This window comes from Myiozetetes cayanensis, unplaced genomic scaffold (genome assembly GCF_022539395.1).
Source record: "Myiozetetes cayanensis isolate MyiCay16 unplaced genomic scaffold, myiCay2020 scf6-25, whole genome shotgun sequence".
In the NCBI taxonomy this organism is placed as follows: domain Eukaryota; kingdom Metazoa; phylum Chordata; class Aves; order Passeriformes; family Tyrannidae; genus Myiozetetes; species Myiozetetes cayanensis.
Window position 1 is genome coordinate 44,039,687 of NW_026087853.1, and position 6,113 is coordinate 44,045,799.

The window sequence follows — 6,113 nt, forward strand, 5'->3', positions numbered from 1 at the left end:
GCCAGCCCACTTGCTGTCAGGGGAACATGCCCCACCTTGTGTAGGCAATTTGTCTGTGTTGCACACTTGAAACAGCTAGTGGCTCTGGCATGTTCTTCCTTGCAGCAGTTTTGTTTGGCTTTCAGCTATACACTTGCACAGTGGAATTCATAATGCACAAAACTATTAGTCCAATACCTGGCCACAGTAGGCATATTGGAAAAGACACACTTTATCACAGTTTAGAACTTCCTGAGTGTTTTCAGTGGTTTTTGTGGTCATTTTTAACCCTAGGAAGAGTTACAGAAACATGCTATCAAAGAACAGAGACTATATCCAGTTTCTTTTTCTACTGACAGGCTGAAATCTATCCCAGTGAGACTGCAAAGGATGTGCAAGGAAAGCTACAGATGGCAGGTGCCAGGTCAGCTCTTGGACAGGAGAGCAGTAAGGCACCAACACAAACTGGGGGCAGGAAGGGGAAGCAAAGAGTCTGTCTCTCTGTGGCTTGGGTGGCTCTGTCAAAAAAGAACAGTGGTGCAAACCAAGCAAGCAACGATGACCCGATGGTTGAGGACCCCCCTCCGGTGCCTTCCACGCATTCCTCCAGCCTGCAGAACCAAGCACAGCCCTGACCTGACGAGCTGCTTCTCGCCAAGAACTAATAAAACCAAAGATTAAGAGGGAAGAGAGAGCCAATTCAGTGCAGGTAAAGATCTGGTTACTATAGCAACTGTTTTCTTCTTTGAGCATAGGCTGGGAGGACTCCCTTGCAAGGGGATTTCTGTGCAGTCCCCAGGCTGGAGGGGGAAATTGCTTCAAGAATCTTGTTTGACAAAGGTTGCGTGGCTGCACTCTTGAACTCTGCTGGGGATCGAGGTGGGGGGAGAGGGTGGGGAGCTGGGATAGGGTTGTAGAAGAGCTTGACTCTTCATCCAAAAGTAAAGCAGAGGTTGAAGTGCCTGGATTCATGGGAGAGAATAATAAACCAACTAGGCCTGTATTAGAAGTGATACTCAAAACATAGTGTATTGTTCTGTGGGTTGGAGCTACACCTGAAGCTGGTGCTGTACCTCGGTACCTGACACAACCAGGAGTTTTAAGGCTGGAGTTTTTAAAAGAAGTAAAAGAATATTTAGCTAATTCCTGCTGGATTTTTGAATCTGAGGTCCTAAGAAAGTTTCCCAGATGGGTTTCTTCAATAAGACGAAATTGTTGCAGAGTAAGAAATTAAATAGTTTGTAATATAATAAAGGCTTGGTCAGTTTGACTCCAGGAAAAGTCATTCTCTGGGACTAGGGCCAGGTAATGTTATCTTAGCGTACTGCTTGGAGTACCTGGCACTGTACAAGCCCTAGGTCTTTGTGGTTACCTTAGACCAACATAGCAAATGAATGAGCATATTATCCTTTCAGTAGGGCTGTTTTCTGGTATAACACACCCCTTGCATTCACAGGAGACACAAGTACAAACCAGTGCCTAGGGTAAATCCCTCCTCTTCACCCTTTTTAACCCTGTCTCCTCTGGCAGGTACACTGCGAGGGCCAAAGTTGCACCTCGTATTTGGTGCTGGAAACCAAATACAGCAGGAAAATAAAACAACCTATGATCCTCTTGAATTTAGTCCTGAAATTCTCTCTCTCATGATGTTAAAGCACAGAATATGCAAATGCTTCAGGGGCTTTGGGTGAAATATTATGCCCCCCTCTTCTCCCTAGGCTGCTTACTGTCTATTTTTCCATGCAGTATTTTTGCTGGAGACGCTGATATAGGAGAATGTTGTCTGCCATGATCCCATTACTCTTCTATCACTGAGGAAGAGGAAGGGGGGACAGCTGTGCCTCCTCTTTTGTAGCTGCATCTCACCTAGGTGGCAAACACAACTGCAAACCTTCCTAATCCCTGTCTTTCAGAGTAGCATTTTTTTGGCCACTGATGCAGGGAATAAGAAACAGAAGCCTTCATATTTGTTTGAAAATACAACAAGAGTCTTACCAGATGTAGAACCAAGGAGTCAAAAAACAAAAGCAGGCTCCCTGCTCCACGTGCAACCTGAATGCAGGACTAGGCTGGGAGTATTTTGCTATGGCAAAATGCTCTCCTGTGAGCAGTGCACTGAGGTTGGTAAGCCAACAGGCTCTGAGGGACTCAAGGACAGCCCTGTACTCTCACCTACACTTGCAACAACTGCACAGTTCCCACGGTAAAGTCTCCGGCCCCAGACTAGTTTTAGAAAGGGGATTCACAAACTCAAAATCAACTTGCTACTGGTTCATGAAGAATCAAAAACTTATCAACACCTGCTGTTATGATGCCTGCAAGCTTTTTGGCTGAAATAAGTATCTGTGCCCTATCATTCTCTCTATGCCATGTGGCAGATCCAGCCTTAGGTGGCATTTGATCTTGCCAGTAAAATCTGCTGCCACTTGGTATAATAGTGAGAGAAACTTGTGGAAGTTAAATGCTTTATGAGTCAGAATTCTAGACTTAGCTCTTTTGTGAGCAATAAGCAATTTCTGCTTCAACATTGCAACTGGTGTGAATAAATTCATCATCAGTCTAACCACTGCAATTCCCTTGCTGCAGACACACAGTACAGAAAACTGGAAAAAAAATTCCAATAAGCTTTACTAAAACACACGAATTAATAAATTAAAAAATGGTTTATGTTATACTCTTATAGAAAAGAGATATGATTATTTCCTAATTGAATATATGACTAAGACTGCATTCAGAACAGTGAAAAGTAGAAATTTCCATCGAGACTTGCAGAAGTGTCTCCATTACTTCAAAGGAAGTAGTGGACTCACTGACCATTATATTCTGTTCAGCCATTGATTAATTCAGGTCATGATACGGAATTGAGGGCAAAGTAAATTAGAAAGAAAAAAAATAGGCTTTTATTGTCTAGGAGAAGGAGATTTTTGTGATGAGTAGTTTTGTGTCCCTCCCTATTGACAGCAGAGGTCACACAAAGTCTCAAGGCTCTGCTCACACCAGAAGAGGGGAGCTCAGTCCAGACTGTACCTTGCTTACGGCAGAATTAGTCACTATGTGTTTGTGACCTAACCTTACTTATCTCAGTTACTTCCTTCACAGGCTTTAAAGCTAGGTTATCCAGGGGATACAGACAGCTGAAGTATTACTCTCTTAATTGGTCTCATTTATTAGATGCTGCAGCAAATTAACCTATTAGATGGAGTCAGGAACTGAACACAGATATAGAACCCATGTCTGCTAGCTACAAAAAAAGCGTGCTAATGCAGCTTGGTTGCTATGGTGTAAAATTTGACATAAGGAATAGGAAGACACATTTGCCTTTTCCTGTTACTGAAGAAGATGGCTGGTTGATCAACTAATCCGTGGGGTAGGATATTGCATTGGTACCTAACAATAAGGTGCTTCTAAATGGAAACAGGTGTCAGCTGCTACTGAGAACATAATCAGGCTTCTCAAAACGGAGTCCAGTATTTTAACTAATCAGTCAGTCTTGGAGCTTTTGAGCCAATAATTCAGCACTCAATTATCTTCTTTTAGTTTTTTTCTGATGCCTTTTAAGTTTCAATATATTCCAATGTTAGCAGAAGCCTTAGTTCTGTTGAATTTAACTATATGCAGTACCTAGGTATAATTGATTTCTCCTTAGGAGCAGAAAAATATGACGTATATAAGTAGAAGAAATTGCTTTATTTTCTTTTTTCCTGATTGTTTTATTTGAATGTAGACTTAGGACAAGTACATCTTATTAGCTCTCTAAGGAGAACCTGTCACTCTGTTTATCCACTTAATGCATACTGCATGAAGAAGAGCATATAAATTTCTCATGCATTGCTCCTCCTGAATGCTTTGAGCTAAACTAGGGAAGTTCTTGAATAAGAGCAGAAAATTGTTTCTTTTCCTGTTCAGTGAAATCAGTAGCTGTCTTTCCACATGCCCTGCTGGGTTTTGCATCATATCTTCAGACCATTCATCGATGGCACTGCTGCCTAGGCTCTCAATAAGAGCAAGCTTGTGCCACTGCTGCCACATTGCTTCCTGCCCACTCGAAACCAACCACGCTTGAAAAGCACAGTGGCAGGGGTAACGTGGCTGAAAGGACTACTACCCACAGTTTAAACATGAGAGTAATCTTAAGCAATAATGAATTCCAAAACCAGCATTTACCTTTGGACATAATGAAAGAAAAATAGTTTTGGCAAATAACATATCGATTTGCCTTCTTATCAGCTAAACCTGCAGGCCCTTAAGATTACTCACTATATGTGTATCATGAGTTCTACCCCGAGTACTTTGTCCTTGCCTTTAGTGTGCTCTATACTTAGAGCTCTATAGTTTGTGGCTCCCCAGAAGACAGACCATGTTTATTGTAAAACATGGTGAACTGTTTTCAAATGAGTTACAGCCTTTTTGTAAAATCAGCAATAAATTACAACGAGTTGCTAACCGCTAATAAAGTGTTAAAACAAAAAAGGGTGTAATGAGAGGAACAAACGTCTAGAGGAAATATGCACGTGGCCTTTGTATGGATCCAGGATACTTATCAAACCGGAACTCATTAAAGGACTTGAAACCCAAGCTAAACTCACACTAAGAAAGGGTGTGTTGTAATAAAAAAGGATATAAAAAAATAGTTCGTAATTTTCCTATCTCCTTTTAAATTCTCTGATACCTCGAAAGAGATTACTGGAGGTTTTGAAGCAAAGCTTATGACTTGGTATGAACAGCTATCAGTGAAGTGGCCAGTAACAACGAGTTGGAGTTTTCTTGTCTAGTAAAAGTGGATAGAATTCTCCATGCCCAAGAAAAACAAATATTTAATTTCTCTGATTTTACTGCCTTCTCTTTCCACACTGATAGCAGTCTAGAAAAAAATTAGAGTTAAGTAACTCTAATTAGAAAAAAAAAAATTAAAAGTCCTGTTACTCGTGCTATCATGACAAAGCAGCGTGAAGCTCAAGCACTTAGAAACAGAAAGGCCCCTGTGAAAGGCAAAGTTTTTTTTGTATTTTCACCACTTCTTCCCACACATAGAGACATCAGCATTTGTTGCAGAAGAAGCTTTCCATCTGTAGAACTGTGTTTTGGTATTTAGCTATTCAACATAGTGATGTTGTCAAGTACTTCAGCAGGGACCTGAAAAAGAAAGGGCTTCTCTGCAGCCCTGTGTTGCCATCTCCAGCAGTCACTGCCCGTGTCCTCTCCAGCATCCTAATCTATGCCCGGATTAAGCGATTTTATTTAATAAATGAAGATCTGAAGCATAAGGAGAAAAGAAAATCCGTGTCTCTTCTGTGCCAGTTTGGCATTCCTAATTCATACATCGCTCCGCCTCTACACTAGTCTGGTAATGTCTCAGCCAAAAGCCGCGGCTCCTCCAGCTGGGAGTGACATCGCCGCTCCCACCCTCGGGTGCCGCGGGGAAGCACCGTAAGGCAGGTGCTGGCGTTTCCCAAAACGGGAAGACATTTCTTTCCAATGCCAAAACTATCAAAGAAACTCAGCTCGGAAGCACTGCGTGTGGCCACTATTTTTGTTTCTGTCGCTTTACCCTTTTGTTCAGGATTTTCTCCCGAGCCACGAGAGACCAGTTTACCATGCGGGCATGAACCAGCCCTCACACATGATAAATGAAAGTGGCTGGGTAACTTTCCGCACGGAGCAGATTTTAAATAAGCATATGGTTCATCGCCGCCATCCACTTCACACCGCAAGGGGATTTCCCGCATATTTCGGTGGCACGTCACGGGGCGAACGGCGCTGGCGCGCCGTGCAGGCTCGGCACGGCCAGCCCTGCCTGCGGGGGTGCCGGCTCCATCCAGCACCGCAGCACGGCAGGCAGAGCGGCTCCGCTCCCCCGCACGGCGCCCGCGATGTGCCCCTTCCCTGTCCCGCCTCCCCCCGTCCCTCAGCGCTCCCCTCAGCGCTCCCCTCGGGCTCGGCCCCCGCCCCGCGGGCCAGCGCCTCGTGCTCCCCTCGCGCGCACAGCCAATCGCAGGCCCCCGCAGGAGCCGCGAGCCGGGCGCGCGCGCGCATCCCCCTCCCTTTCCCCGCCCACCCCCCGCTGCGGGGGCGGAGCCGAGGGCCGGCTCCAGCCACTCAGGGGCAAGCGGGAGGGAAGCGTGAGGCGCGAGCGG